We start from the raw sequence: 16,220 nt of genomic DNA, 5'->3' as shown, positions 1-16,220 counted from the left end.
TTAGCAATCAATATGAAGAATGGGAGAGACTGAAAATGTCATGTAAAAGCAGCTGTTTGGAAGCAGAATGGTCTAAATACAATTACACTAGGTGCCAGCCAGACTTTAGGTAATTGATTAATCCCTTTTCACTAGATTACTTATTTTTACACTTCTAAATATCAAACTCAAAGTAAGTCCCACTTTTTGGAAGCAAAGAGAATACTAATTATGGAAGACAATCAAAGCTGTAAGCAACTTTTATATCATGTAGAGAGAGACTCAGCAGGATTGAAGGAAATTGAAAAACATTACTTTAGGTCTACATATAGAGAGTTCATTTTCTTGCAAATGATTGAGAAAACTCATTTAAGTTTATTTTCTTTATTTCTGATCCCTTTAGGGAATAAAAAAAGAGAAATATATAAGATGGCCCTGCTTTTCACAAGTACATTCTATTCAGACTGAGCATTTACTAAGAACAGTCTTTTCTTCTTTTATTTTGATTGGCTAGTTTATGTCCTGAGTTGACAAGACAAAAACTGTCATTTCTTCTTGTACTCACTGAAAGAAGCATTCCTGTTTCTAGATTATAGCCTCATAGAGGAAAAGGTAACCTACTAGTGAACTGGGATTAAAGATAAGTCTCAGATGTCCTAGAGCCAAGCTCTTTATGATAGTTTACATTAATAAAATTTCATAGAATTTTATATCTAGAAGAAGCCTAAAAAATGTATCATGTTGTAAAATAAAAAGCACTACATGAAGACTTGAGATGTCACTCTTTAGTACAGGCTCCATTACTAAATAATCATGTAATTGTGGGCCAACCTTTTCCTGTTTTTTATTATTATTTTAATAGCATGTTATTTATTGTAAAGATATTTTCAACATCCATTTTTGTAAGACTTTGAGTTCTAATATGTTTTCTCCCTCATTCCCTTGCTTCCCACTTCCCCAAGACAGCAAGCCCTGAAAAAGTCTTGTATTCCTTCTGGATTCTATTGGTCTATCTCTGAAAAGAGAAAGTGGGGATTATTATTTCTAGTGCTCTGTCTAAAATTTGATTCCATTCTATTCTTGATCTCTAAAATGTGATAGCCTTTGAGTGTCCAACTGAATTATTATTAGATTTAAATGGATAGGATCCACAAGAATGGGTGCCTTTGTATTTAGGAAAGTAGTTTATTTTGAGGCCATTTGGACAAGGTCAGAGCCTTATCCATATTTCTGAATTTTCCACCCCTGGTTTTGAACATTCAGTAATTTAATTGTCATTACCTTTTATCAATAACTAGTTTGTTATTTGTGATTGTTTTAATTAGTGCTGGAGAAAACAGAAACACTTGCAAAGTGAAGAAATAACATATGGGTTTGGAAAAGAGGCAAGAGTTAGAGGAACATTTTTAGGAAGGACATAGAGTAGGCAAAAAATGTCAAAAAGCTTCTGATTACCAAGTATTACAAGAAAAAGCAATTATACTTCAAAAATACCTACAAATTATTCATAGAAGTGGGGAAACAGTGATAGATAGGTAAGAATTATGAAAACACTCATTTGACCTATCACTTTGGAGAGAGTGTACTAATAGGGAAATTTCTCAAAATAATGAACAGTTTGTATTTCATTTATAGTAAAATGGAATCAGCTTTGAGCCTGATGATTAACCAATTTATTTTCCTTTGATTTTATTTTCCCTTCCAACTCTCTGAATGGATCTTTATCTTACCCTCAAGTTTTCTTTCCATCTCAGTCATCCACTAACTCAATATACCTTGATGTGTGGTTCTTTACTTTATTCTTGGTTAATTATTCTAAATATACCTAAGAGATAAATGTTATTATCCTTAGAGCTGGGGAATTTCTGAGGGGTCAAATAATATAATTTTTCACCTTTTACAGGACACCATCTTCATGATTCCCTATCACTGTTCTTATTTTTTCCTAAAATAACATTGGATTTTACACACACACACACACACACACACACACACACACATGCACACACACACACACACACACACACACACAGTACATTTCCTGAGAACAAGGCATATTTCATGCATGGCTTTCTGTTCCCAATACTTGCACTTTATTGAAGTTAATTAAATAAAATTCTTACTTGCATTTTCCTTATTCTGAGATCTAATTCATTTATATATTAATGCCAATTTTTTTTCTTCTAAAATTATGTTCTTTCCTTTAGTGTTGTTAATTTTACTTTTTCAACAAACCATCCTTTGAAGAGGAAAGAAGTGGTCATTAGGGATCAGAATGAAAATTTAAACAATATAGAACAAAAGAGCCTAGTTTCTTTTTTATAGCATTACTAGACATATTCTACAAGATCTACAACTAATAGCTTATCATAATATGTAACTTAATCTGAATTTTCAAAAGATTACAGGATTATAGTTCAATATTTTAAGTGATCATAAACTTCATGAATATAATGCCCCTCATTTTCTTTTTTTTCTTAAATAGCTTTTTATTTACAAGTTATATGTATGGGTAATTTTACAGCATTGACAATTGCCAAACCTTTTGTTCCAAATTTTCCCCTTTCCCCCCACTCCCTCCCCTAGATAGCAGGATGACCAGTAGATGTTAAATATATTAAAATATAAATTAGATACACAATAAGTATACACGACCAAACTGTTATTTTGCTGTACAAAAAGAATCAGACTCTGAAATATTGTACAATTAACCTGTGAAGGAAATCTAAAATGCAGGCAGACAAAAATATAGGGATTGTGAATTCAATGTAATGATTCTTGGTCATCTCCCAGAGTTCTTTTGCTGGATGTAGCTGGTTCAGTTCATTACTGCTCCATTGGAACTGATTTGGTTCATCTCGTTGCTGAGGATGGCCAGGTCCATCAGAATTGATCATCATATAGTATTGTTGTTGAAGTATATAATGATCTCCTGGCCCTGCTCATTTCACTCAGCATCAGTTCATATAAATCTCTGCAGGCTTTTCTGAAGTCATCCTGTTTGTCATTTCTTACTGAACAATACTATTTCATAACATTCATATACCATAATTTATTCAGCCATTCTCCAATTGATGGGCATCTACTCAGTTTCCAGTTTCTGGCTACTACAAAGAGGGCTGCTATAAACATTTTGGCACATACATGTCCCTTTCACTTCTTTAGTATCTCTTTGGGGTATAAGCCCAATAGAAACACTGCTGGATCAAAGGGTATGCACAGTTTGATAACTTTTGGAGCATAGTTCCAAATTGCTCTCCAGAATGGCTGGATGTGTTCACAATTCCACCAACAATGTATCTGTGTCCCTGTTTTCCCACATCCCCTCCAACATTCCACATTATCTTTTCCTGTCATTCTAGCCAGTCTGACAGGTATTTAGTGGTATCTCAGAGTTGTCTTAATTTGTAATGCTCCTCATTTTCACAAAGGAGGAAACTAATATAATAACATAGTAATCAAGTCTCTTAGCCAGGATCACAAAGCATGCTAGTGTCTTATATAGGATTCAAAATTTTAATATTTTCTGATTTAATGACTAGTACTTTATACACATAAAGGGAGTATATCTAACATTGATAGACTACACTATGTTGAGAAGGATCAGAATAATACTCAACTACCCATTTTGCCTATTTACATGGGATCAACATCTCTAAGTACCAGAAGTAGTATGTAGTACTACATTCCAAGCACCACTAGTCTGGTCACTTGGTGAACATTGAAACAAAAGAAAACAAAAGATAGTTCTCATTCATATGTGGACTTTTAAAAAACAATTCTTCAAGTAAATAGATTAAGAATGTAAATAATAATGTAGTTTTTAGATTCTCTTAATATTTTTTTGTAAACAGTATTTTTCAAAACATTATATGTATAGTTTTAAACATTAATTTTATTAGATTTACAACTTAATTTTTTTCTTTCTCTCTCCTTTGATCATACCTCCCCAAGACAGAATAGAATCTGATATATATTATAGGCATACAATTATGTAAACTTATTTCTGAGTTAATCATGTGGTGAAAGAAAAATTAGAATTAAAGGTAAAATCCATGAAAAATAAAAAAGTGAAAAAGTATACTCTGATCTACACACTGGTTTTGCAATTCTTTCTCTGGATAGGTATAGCATTTCCCATCTGTAGTCTTTTGGAATTGTCTTGAATCATGGTATTGCAAAGAAGAGTTAAGTCAATTATAATTGATCTTACAATGTTGCAGTTACTGTGTACACTGCTCTCCTAGTTCTGCTCACTTCATTTTGTATGGTTCATGTAAGTCTTTCTAAGTTTTGTGAAATCTGCCTGTTTACATTCCTTATAGCACAATACTATCCAATACAGGTATGTACTATGAGTTGTTCAGTCATTACTAAAATGATGGCCATGTCCTCAGTTTTTAATTGTTTTCAATCAAAAAGAGAGCAGCTATACATTTTTTTTAGGCCACGTGGGTCTTTTTACCTTTTAAAAGATCTTTTTGGGATAATAACAATAAAATAATTGGATCAAAAGTTGTGGATTATTTCTAATAATCTTTTAGTTGATTCTCTAAAGTTCACTAAGTATACCATCATATCATCTTCAAAGAGTGATAATTTGGTTTCCTCATTACCTAGTCTAATTCTTATAATCTCTTTTTGCCAAAGCTAGCATTTCTATTACAATATTGAATAGTAGTGGTAATAGTTGGCAGCCTTGTTTCACTGATTAAACTAGGTAATGAGGAAACCAAATCTATACAATACTACCTAAACCAATCTATTTATTTAGTGCTATACCAATCAAACTTCCAAGAAATAATTTTATTGACCTAGAAAAAATAACAACAAAAGTCATCTGGAAGAACAAAAGGTCAAGAATTTCAAGGGAATTTATGAAAAAAAAAAAAAAAAGCAAATGAAGGTGGCCTAGGTATACCAGATCTAAAACTATATTATAAACCAACAATCATCAAAACAATTTGGTACTGGCTAAGAAATAGAGTAATTGATAAGTGGAATAGGTTAGGTTCACAGAACAAAACAGTCAATGGTTATTGTCACCTATTTTTTCACAAACCCAGAGATCCCAGCTTTTGGCATAACAATTCACTATTTGAAAAAAAAATGCTGGGAAAATTGGAAACTCATATGATTGAAATTAGGCATTGACCAACACATAACACCATATATCAAGATAAGGTCAAAATGGGTTCATAATCTAGACATAAAGAATGATATTATAAACAAATTGGAAGAACATAGGATAATTTTACCTCTCAGATCTGTGAAGGAGGACATTATTCATTTATATTTATTTGGCTCTGATTTTTAGTGAATCGTCTTTTGGTTTTTTACTTTTTGTATTTGTCCAATTGAATTTTTAAATGAGTTGTTTTGTTCTGTGGATTTTTTTTTCCATTTCACAAATTCTGTTTTCCTGGGAGTTATTTTCCTTTTCCATTTCACAATTTTTGTTTTTCAAGAGTTTGTTTTATTTTTTTCCATTTTGTCAACTCTATATTTTAAGGAGTTATATGCTTCCATTTCACTGTCTATTTTGTAGTGAATTTTCTACAGATAATTCTGTGCTTTCTTTTCTAAATGCTCTTTTTAAAGTTCTCATTTCCTTTCCCCATTTTTCTTCCAGTTCTCTTTTAAGATCTTTTATCATTTCTTCTAGGAGAGCCTTGTGTTATGAGGATCAATTTATATCATCCTTTGGGGCATCATCTGCATATGAGATGCCTTCAGTCTACTCAGAGTTTGAAATCTGTTTTTCTCTTTCACCATAAAAATTATCTATGGTCAAAGCACTTTTTGCTTTTTTTACTTATTTTTTTTTTTAATTGACATCTGTTTTTAGGGCAAGGAATGTTGTCCAAGCAAGCTCTACAAGCAGCAGTGGTTGTACTGAGTCCATGATGACTCACCTTCTGCACTGGGTGGGCCTGGCCAGGCTCCATGAGATTTTGGTGTTTTATGGTTCACTATATGTTTTATAACTTCTCTGCTGATCTAATGGCTTGCAACCAGGGAAGAGTAGGCAACACTACTACAGATTCCTCCATGTAGATTTTCTGTGCTGCCTACCCTGGCATCTGCACTCAACCTGCTTGTGCCTGCCTCCTTCTGTGCCAGATTCTGGTGATTTTTGAAATTATCTTCAGCTGGTAATTTGTTACACTCCAAATATTCATGGATACAGTCAGCAGAAGATGATTCTTTAAATAACTTTTTATTTTCAAAATATATGCAAAATAATTTTTAACATTTACCCTTGGAAAACCTTATTTTCCAAATTATTTTCCCTTCGTCTCTGTCCCTTGTTCCCTAGAAATCAAACAATCCAATATAGGTTAATTATGCTCAATTTTCTAAACATATTTTCACATTCATTATGCTATACAAAAGAAATCAAAACAAAAAGGGGTAAAAGTGAGAAAGGGAAAAAAAAACAATAAAAAAATGACATAAAAGGGCAAAAATACTATGTTGTGCTTCACAGGCCATTCCCACAGTCCTCTCTGTGGATGAAGATGATTTTCTCCATCACAAGTCAGTTGGAAATGGTCAGAATTATCTTATTATTGAAAAGAGCCACAGCCATAATAGTTGATCATAACATAATCTTCCTTTTTCTGTACAATGCTCTCTTGATTCTGCTCATTTCACTTAACATCAGTTCATGTAACTCTCTTCAGTCCTCTCTAAAATCATCCTGCTTATTATTTCTTATAGAACAATAATATTCCATTACATTCAAATACCCTAAGTTATTTAGCCATTCCCCATGTTATGGGCATTCACTCAGTTTCTGGTTGTTTGTCACTACAAAAAAAGGACTGCCACAAACATTTTTTTTTCAAATGTGGATGTTTTACCTTTTTTATGGTCTTTTTGGGATACAGGCGCACTAGAGACAGTAATGGATCAAAGGGTATATATTGTTTGATATTCCTTTGGGCATAGTTCCAAATTGCTCTCCCGAGTAACTGGATCATTCCACAACTTCACCAACAGTATATTAGTGTCCCAATTTTCCCAGAATTAAATAACTATTTTACCCTTTGGTTATAGGATATTAAGGCAATTTTCCTTGATAATTTCTTTATAGTATTTGTTTATCTAGCTAATATTTTATATAAATATATAATGTACATATAGACATAGATGTATTTTACATTATTTATATATGTGTGTCTATATTGTCTCTCCTATTTTCTACTCCAGTTGTTTGTCCAACTAGATAGTTTAGATTTTCTTTTATTTTTTCCTTTAATTTTTTTGATTGATGTTTGATGTCTCCTGGAGTTCATAGAAACAATAGAATTGGCCACTTGACCAGTTCTAATTTTTCAGGAATTATTAGCTTTTGTATTTCCTTTTTAATTTGGCTAATGAATAAGGAAGGGGGGAAAAAAGCATAAGATCAAAGGGTGGATAAACACTTTTGTCATTGTACATTATCATCTTCTCTTGATTTTCCAAGGTTCTCTTTGTATTTCTTTATAAGTACTTTAACATTTCCTCACTAGGACTTCTGGACATTCTGAGGGGAAGAAAGAAGGAAAATGAAAGAAACAAAGAAATACAGGAAAAAAATATAAAAGAAAAAAAATTGGATATATTATTATTTGAGGAAAAATAACTCCCAAATCCATTGTCTTATTAGTATATAACTGCTAAGCTAAAAGATTCTTAACTCAGAGCATTTAATTAGAATGGTGGGCACAAATAAACAGGAGACAGGAATTCCTCAGAAATACAAGTTGCTAGGAGCATTTTAGCATGGTCATACTTAAGATGCATCTGCCAAGGTCATATTTATAATTTCATTAACATATTATTTGCAAGTAGTTTTTTTTTGGGGGGGGAATTGATTATTCAAATGCAAGACACAAAGGCACTGCTAACTCTTCTCATCAGGAGTTTTCATACCATACCATGGTATGAAATTCACCTATAATTCCTCTATATTTCATCTTCCTTTCATGCATTTTTTTACTTTCATTTGAATGTAAACTGTTAGGTGTCAAGGACTATACACTTCTCTTTGTATTTCCAGGCTTTATACAATGTCTGGCCAACAGTAAGAACTTAATAAATGCTTACTGATGGAAAAACTGATAGAACACTCAGTAAATTTTATGTGCATCCTTGAGTGATTCTAATCATGTGCTGAAGGAAAGCTTCATTTTTCTGTAAAGCCATCAAAATTAGGTATTATATACAGATGTTTATTTTATGGACAAATTTTCAAGATTATATTTAATCAATCACTCCATTCCTATGGAATTGCAAGTAGCAAAAGGGGAGTGAGACAAAATCTAAATTATTAATAGTAACATTCCTCAATATAATACAAATTAACCACAGGGTGTTCTTGGGAGAATTGATATGACTGACATTTGGGATTTTGCTAATCATGTAACTATCTAGATGATATTCCATTCCATTTTCAAGTTCTCCATTTTCTTATCATGTTGTACATTCCATTTCTAAAAGATTATGAGATACATGTTAGCTTTATATGAATAAAAATGATCTTAATTTCATAATAAAACCTCACTCTGTGATAGATGTGCTAGACACAATTACATTTGTAAATTTAATATATTTCATCTTTTTAACACTGTATCATAGATGTTGCTCCTGGAGCTCTTTGACATTACTCAGGAAAAACTAGGCTCGTTTTGTATGAATTCAGTTTGGACACCACATCTAATGAAATAATCTGGGAAGATGTATTTGAATCACACAAAACATTTCATTTTACAACTGCCCATTGTAACAATATTAAAATACTTATGTAATTAATCAGAGAAGAAAAATCCTCATTTTTGTTGATATTGTCCTAGAAAGAAAAGATACCAAAAATCACTAAATTCCAGAATCTTAGAGCTTGAATGATGCTAGAAATCATATCGTTAAACTCACTCATTTTACAAAAGGAATTAAGAGATTTATCCAAGGTGACACATCATATGTAGGTGAGAAAGTTTTGATTTCAGAAATTATGTTCACTTCAGGTTCAGTCCTTCATTTCTCTATCACCTCATTCAACACATTTATTTATTCAATGCCTAATTTATATAGGCCATCCTGTTAAACATTAGTCTAGGACATTTCTGGCTTGATGATAATAGGGAAGTATTTCATGAGAAATATTTAAAATTTCTTTCACATTTGACTTTCATAATGCATAATGATTCTTTTTGAATATTTGTAGAAATCATTATACATACAGTTACATAATATTTTCAAGACATAGGACATTGCATGTTAAATAATTATAGGAAAAATTATAGGAGAACATAACAGGAAATATAATACTCAAGAGTTAGCAGACTGATGAGAAAATATCAGAGTCCAGATCTTAGACTCAAAAGAGAAACTGAAGATCATGTAATAATATGTATACTTAATAAAGAACCCCCTCAAGACAAACATCATAAGCCTATCCATTCTTTGTTTGAGTACCAAAATGTAAAGCAGTCTTCAGTACCCTGAGGTACCAATTCCAAAAGTGGAAAAGCCCTGAATTTCAAGTATAAATCCCTGGTCATATTGTATTATTCTATTGATTAATTGCTGTAATCTTTTTACTAATATTTTATGTACAATTCCTTCATTAATATTCACTATGGAGATTTTTCTGCAATTCTCTCTCTGTTTTAGCCCTTCCTGGTTTAGGTATGAATAAAATATTTGGATCATAAAAAGAATTTGGTAATCCTCCTTCTTCTCTTGTTTTTAAAAATAAATCACATAATATTTGAATTAATTATTCTTTCAATATTTCATAGAATTGATTCAATTCATCTGGCTTTGGATTTGTTTTCTTAGAAAGTTAATTAATGTTTCATCCAATTGCTTTTTTTTTTTAAATAGGACCATTGAAGTAGTTTATTTAATTTTCTGTTGATATGGGCAATTTATATTTTTATAAATATTTATAAATTTTACTGATATTGCCACTTTTATTAGCATATTGTTGGTCCAAAACATGCCTATTAATTGTTTTACTTTCATCTTCTTTGGTGAATTCAGGATATTCTTTTCATTTCTGATATTAGTAAATGTGCCTTTCTTTTTTCTAATCAAATTAAAAAGAGGTTTATTTATTGTTTTTTCCCCATCGAATCAACTCTTCATTTTATTTATTAGTTCAAAATCTTTCTTATAATTGAAAGTAAGAAAACTATTGAATTAATAAAAAAGCTGAGTTAGTTTTATTTTTTAAAAAAGCAACTAAATGGATAAACTTTTAGTTAATTTGATTAGAAAAAGAAAAGAAGAAAATCAAATTGTTATTCTCAAAAATGAAAAGGAAGAACTTTCCACCAATGAAGAAGAAATTAGAGCAATAGTTACCAGTTATTTTACCCAACTATATGTCAACAAATTTGATAATCTAAGTGAATGGAAAAATACTTTGAAAAATATAGATTGTCCAGTTTCACAGAAGAGGAAATAAGTTATTTAAAAAGTCCCATTTTAGAAAAAAAGAAATAGAATATACTATTAATCTTCTCCTTAAGAAAAAACCTCCAGGGCCAGATGGATTTGTATGTGAATTCTACTAAACATTTACAGAACAATTAATTCCAATACTACATAAACTATTTGAAAAAAAATGGGGAAAGAAAGAGATTTAGCAAATTCCTTTTAGACAGAAATATGGCGCTATACCTAAACCAGGTAGGGCAAAAACAGAGAAAGAAAATTATAGACCAATTTCGCTAATGAATATTGAAGCAAAAAAAAACTTAAATAAAATATTAGAAAAGCGATTATAAAAAGTCATCCCCATGACGATACACTATGACCAAGTACGTTTCATACCAAGAATGCAGGGTTGGCTTAATAGTAGGAAAACTCTTAGAATAATTGACTATATCTGTGGTGATTTTCTTCTTTTTAATATAATAGTTCTCTCTGCGAGAGGTTTCTCGATGAGATTTTCTGGAGGCAGCCTTAGTATCAGTTCAGATCAATAATTACTCCAAATGCAGCCAGTTGGTATAAAGACAAATGTTTATTTCTCCTTCCAAGTCTTGTCTCTTTCCTTGGGCCCAGATAGTTAGATTCTTAGAGGCCTATCTCTCTGCTTGGTTCCAAGAGCTCCCTCCGAATGTCTCCAAATCCAAAAGTTTGTCCTTCAGCCTCTGCCTCTGCTTTCTTCAGCCTCCAGCCAGCACAAAGATGGATCTGTCTCTCTTGCCTTCTGACTCTAGCTCAACTCCTACTTGCGGCGTCTTCTGACTTGATGCTCTCCTCTCCATGTAATTTGGCTGAATTCTCCCTGAGAGCCTCTGTCTGTATTTTATATATATGAGAGAGAGGAATTGTGGGATACGAGAGATAGGGATTATGGGTTTCTTCCCAGAGTGCTCTCTGGCCCTACGAGCTTCAAGGGAGGTGTGAATTCACAAAGTTACACAGTTTACTTTGTGAATCTCCCATACTTGTGAACTCCAATGAGTAAAGGTGTGAACACAAGCATTGTATCAATTAGTTCTACTTAGTACCTTGTTTCAGGTTCTGGCCCAAAACATCAACTCTAATGAGTTAGCAATTTGTAAAGGTTCCAACATATATTAACACCCAATCTAAGAAAAAAGCATATAATTATCTCAATAGCTGCCAAAAAAAAAAAAAACATTTGATAAATCCAACACCCATTCTTATTAAAAACATTAGAGAATATAAAAATATATGGACTTTTTCAGAGGGAATTAATAAAAAAAAAATCAAATGAAGGTGGTCTGGCTGTACCAGATCTAAAATTATATTATAAAGCAGCAGATACCAAAACCATTTGATATTGGCTAAGAAATAGACTAGTTGAATAATGAAATAGGTCAAGTTCAAAGGACAAAACAGCCAATAACTTTAATAATCTATTGTTTGACAAACTCAAAGACCCCAGCTTTTGGGATAAGAAGTCACTATTTGCTGGGAAAATTGGAAATTAATATGACAGAAACTAGGCATTGAGCTTCACTTAACACCTTACACCAAGATAAGGTCAACATGGGTTCATGACCTAGGCATAAAGAATGAGATTATAAATAAATTGGAATAGCATAGGATAGTTTACCTCTCTAACCTTTGGAAGAGTTAGGAATTTATGACCAAAGAAGAACTAGAGATCATTATTGATCACAAAATAGAAAATTTTGATTATATCAAATTGAAAAGTTTTTGTACAAACAAAACTAATGCAGACAAGATTAAAAGGGAAGCAATAAACTGGGAAAACATTTTTACAGCTAAAGGCACTGATAAAGGCCTCATTTCCAAAACATATAGAGAATTGACTCTAATATATAAGAAATCAAACCATTCTCCAATTGATTAATGGTCAAAAGATACGAATAGACAGTTCTCACATGAAGAAATTGAAATTATTTCTAGCCATATGAAAAGATGTTCCAAGTCATTATTAATCAGAGAAATGCAAATTAAGACAATGCTGAGATACCACTACACACCTATCAGATTGGCTAGAATGACAGGGAAAGATAATGCGGAATGTTGGAGGGGATGTGGGAAAATAGGGACACAGATACATTGTTGGTGGAGTAGTGAACAAATTCAACCATTCTGGAGAACAATTTGAACTATGCTCAAAAAGTTATCAAACTGTGCATACCCTTTGATCCAGCAGTGCTAATACTGGGCTTTAACCTCAAAGAGATACTAAAGAAGGGAAAGGGACCTGGATGTGCCAAAATGTTTGTGGCAGCTCTGTTTGTAGTGGCTAGAAACTGGAAAATTGAATGGATGCCCATCAATTGGAGAATGGCTGGGTAAATTGTGGTATATGAATGTTATGGAATATTATTGTTCTGTAAGAAATGGCCAGCAGGACGATTACAGAAAGGCCTGGTGGAACTGATCATGAGAGAAATGAGCAGAACCAAGATATTGTTATATACTTCAACAACAATACTATATGATGATCAATTCTGATGGACGTGGCTCTCTTCAAGAATGAGATAAGCCAAATCAGTTCCAATAATGTAGTAATGAATAGAACCAGCTACACTCAGAGAAAGAACTCTGGGAAATGAGTGTGAACTACATAGAATTCCCAATCTCTCTATTTTTGTCCACCTGCATTTTTGATTTTCTTCACAGGTTACTTGTACATAATTTCAGTCTGATTCTTCTTGTACAGCAAAATAACTGTATGGACATGTATACATATATTGTATTTAATATATACTTTGATGTATTTAACATGTATTGATGTACCTGCCATCTAGGGGAGGGGGTTGAGGGGGGGAAGGAGGGGAAAAATTGGAACAAAAGGTTTTGTAATTGTCAATGTTGAAAAACTATCCATAAATATATCTCTTAAATAAGAAGCTATAATAATAATAATAATAATAATAATAATAAAGAAATGATATCTTTGAGACACTAAAGAAGGGAAAGGGATCTGTATGTTCCAAAATGTTTGTGGTAGCCCTGTTTGTAGTGGCTACAAGCTGGAAAATGAATGGATGCTCATCAATTGGAGAATGGTTGAGTAAATTGTGGTATATGAACGTTATGGAATATCATTGTTGTATAAGGAATAACCAGCAGGATGAATACAGAAAGGACTGGCAAGACTTACACGAACTGATGCTAAGTGAAATGAGCAGAACCAGGAGATCATTATATACCTCAACAACAAAACTGTTGGAGGATGTATTCTGATGGAAGTGGATCTCTTCGATAAAGAGAGCTAATTCAGTTTCAATTGATCAAGGATGGACAGAAGCACCTACACCCAAAGAAAGAACACTGGGAAATGAATATAAACTGCTTGCATTTTTGTTTTTCTTCCCGAGTTATTTATACCTTCTGAGTCCAATTCTCCCTGTGCAACAAGAAAACTGTTCGGTTCTGCATACATATTATGTATCTAGGATATACTGTAACCTATTCAACATGTAAAATACTACTTGCCATCTGGGGGAGGGGGTGGAGGGAGGAAGGGAGGGGAAAAATAGGAAGAGAAGTGAGTGCAAGGGATAATGCTGTAAAAAATTACCCTGGCATGGGTTCTGTCAATAAAAAATTAAAAAAAAAAAGAAATTTATCTTTGGCAGGAAAAGAAAGAAAAGATTAAATGAATTAGAGTGCAAAATGAGGAAACTAAATTATATGATGGTATTCTTAGGGAATTCCAGAGAATCAACTAAAAAACTACCAGAAATAATTCCCAACTTAAGCAAAGTTGCAGGATACAAAATAAATCCACACAAATCATTAGCAGTTTTATTTATTAACAACAAAGTTCAGTAGCAAGAGATATAAAGAAAAATTCTATTTAAAATATCTGTTCATAGCATAAAATATTTGGGAATCTAACTGCCAAGGGAAAGTCAGGATAAATATATGAACACAATTACAAAACACTTTCCACACAAATAAAGTCAGACCTAATCAATTGTAAAAATGTCAAGTGTTCATGGGTAGGCTGAATGAATACAATGAAAATAAAAATTATACGTAAATTAATCTACTTATTTATTGCCATACCAATCAACTTCCCAAGAAATTATTTTAAAGATCTAGAAAAAAAAGAACATTGGCAAGATCAAAAGTTCTACGATATTGTATGAGGATGTATTCTGATGGAAGTGGATTTCTATGACAAAGAGACCTAACTGAGTTTCAATGGATAAATGATGGACAGAGACAGCTACACCCAGAGAAGGAACACTGGGAAACGAATGTGAACTATTTGCATTTTTGATTTTCTTCCCGAGTTATTTTTACCTTCTGAATCCAATTCTCCCTGTGCAACAGGAGAACTGTTCGGTTCTGCAAATATGTATTATATCTAGGATATACTGCAACATACTTAACATATATAGGACTGCTTGCCATCTTGGGGGGGGTGGAGGGAGGGAGGGGAAAAAAACGAAACATAAGCGAGTGCAAGGGATAATGTTGTAAAAAATTACCCTGGCATGGATTCTGTCAATACAAAGTTATTATTAAATAAAATAAAATTAAAAAAAAAAGATCAAAAGTTCTAGAATTTTAAAGGTATTAATAAAAAATTAATAAAAAAATGCCAATGAAGGTGGCCTAGCTATTCAAGAGCTAAAACTATATTATAAAGCAGTCATCATCAAAACCATTTTGGTATTATCTAAGAAATGGAGTAGCTGTACAGTGGAATAGGTTAGGTTCATAGGACAAAATAGTCAATAACTTTAGCAATCTAGTATTTTACAAACCCAAAGACTCCAGCTTTTGGAATAAGAACTCACTATTTGACAAAAATGATTTGACAAATTGGAAACTATGATGGCAGAAACTAGATAAGATTAAAATGAATTCATGATTTAGACATAAAGAGGCAAGATTTTGGCATAAAAGAAATTAAAAGAACATAAAATAGTTTACCTCACAGATCTATGGAAAAGAAAGGAATCTGTGATCAAAGAAGAACTAGTGATCATGATTGAACACAAAATACATAATTTTGATTATATTAAGTTAAAAAGCTTTTGTATAAACAAAACTAATATAGTAAAGATTATAAGGAAAGCAATAAATTGGAAAAACATTTTTTCATTTAAGTATTTTGATAAAGGCATCATTCATAAAACGTACAGAGAATTGACTCATTTATAAGAATTCAAGCCATTCTCTAATTGATAAATGTGCAAAGGATATGAACAGACAATTTTCAGATGAAGAAATTGAAACCATTTCTAGTCTTATGAAAAGGTGCTCTAAATGACTATTGATCAGAGAAATGAAAATTAAGACAACTCTGAGAAACCACTACACATCTCTCAGATTGACAAAGATGACAAAAAAAAGTAATGATGAATGTTGGAGGGGATGTGAGAAAACTGGGATATAATACATTGCTGGTGGGATTGCAAACCTATCCAACCAGTTTGGAGAGCAATTTGGAATTACACTCAAAAAATGAAAAATACATTTCAAACTATGCATATTCTTTGATTCAGCAGTGTTTCTTCTTGGCTTATATCCCAAAGAGATCTTAAAGGAAGAAAAGGGACCCACATGTGCAAAAATGTTTGTTTCAGCCCTTTTTGCAAGAAAATGGAAATTGAGTGAATGTCCATCAGTTGAAGAATGGCTGAATAAGTTATGGCATATGAATATTATGGATATTATTATTCTATAAGAAATGATCAGCAGGATGATTTTAGAGAGACCTGGATAGAGTTATGTGAACTGATGCTAAGTAAAATGAGCAAACCAGGATT

This window comes from Antechinus flavipes, chromosome 1 (genome assembly GCF_016432865.1).
Source record: "Antechinus flavipes isolate AdamAnt ecotype Samford, QLD, Australia chromosome 1, AdamAnt_v2, whole genome shotgun sequence".
Taxonomy (NCBI): Eukaryota; Metazoa; Chordata; class Mammalia; order Dasyuromorphia; family Dasyuridae; genus Antechinus; species Antechinus flavipes.
The sequence above is the reverse complement of the archived record's forward strand: the minus strand, read 5'-3'. Positions refer to the sequence as shown.